Source organism: Pterocles gutturalis, unplaced genomic scaffold (genome assembly GCF_000699245.1).
Source record: "Pterocles gutturalis isolate BGI_N339 unplaced genomic scaffold, ASM69924v1 scaffold45009, whole genome shotgun sequence".
Taxonomy (NCBI): domain Eukaryota; kingdom Metazoa; phylum Chordata; class Aves; order Pterocliformes; family Pteroclidae; genus Pterocles; species Pterocles gutturalis.
The window spans coordinates 5,634-6,085 of record NW_010134832.1 but is presented as its reverse complement, the minus strand read 5'-3'; the positions used below and the strand labels follow the sequence as shown (position 1 = coordinate 6,085).

The window sequence follows — 452 nt, the reverse complement described above, 5'->3', positions numbered from 1 at the left end:
CATCTAGACAGATTTCTTCAGGCATAAGTCTGACTAAACTCCTACAACTCACCACCTGTTCCAGCCTCCGTGCTGTGCCCTTGCGAGTACTTGTAAAAACAGTCTGCACGGTTGTGAAAAGAGAGGGTGCTGCCAGAGATTAAAAAAAAAAAACCAACAAAAAACACAAACAGGGAGGAGAAAGCGGGTTCAGATGCACAACTACTTAAGAGAAGCAACACAGCACGTCAAGGAGTGCCACAGGCTGCGTTAGCACGTGACAGTGTCTTCCAAAGGAACGGGTGGCTAACGGAGAGCAGCACCTATGTAAGGCAGCAAATATGCTGTCACATAATTAACCAACAGCCAAGAGTTTTATTCATCAGTTCGAGTTTATTTAGACATGACAAAAGCTTGCAGAGTTTTGGAACTGTACACAGAAATGAAAACATCTGAAATATATTAGTTTCCTC

General features: G+C 43.4%; 1 protein-coding gene across 1 annotated transcript in view; it reads right to left on the bottom strand.

The window, feature by feature from the left end:
* Positions 1 to 359: 359 nt before the first annotated feature.
* The window catches only part of LOC104467796 (signal peptidase complex catalytic subunit SEC11C), a 5,294-nt gene continuing 5,201 nt past the window's right edge, over positions 360 to 452 (bottom strand). Inside the window, exon 6 of the mRNA XM_010081700.1 lies at positions 360 to 449. The gene's annotated coding sequence lies outside the window, so the exon portion shown is untranslated. The remainder of the gene's footprint in view (positions 450 to 452) is intronic.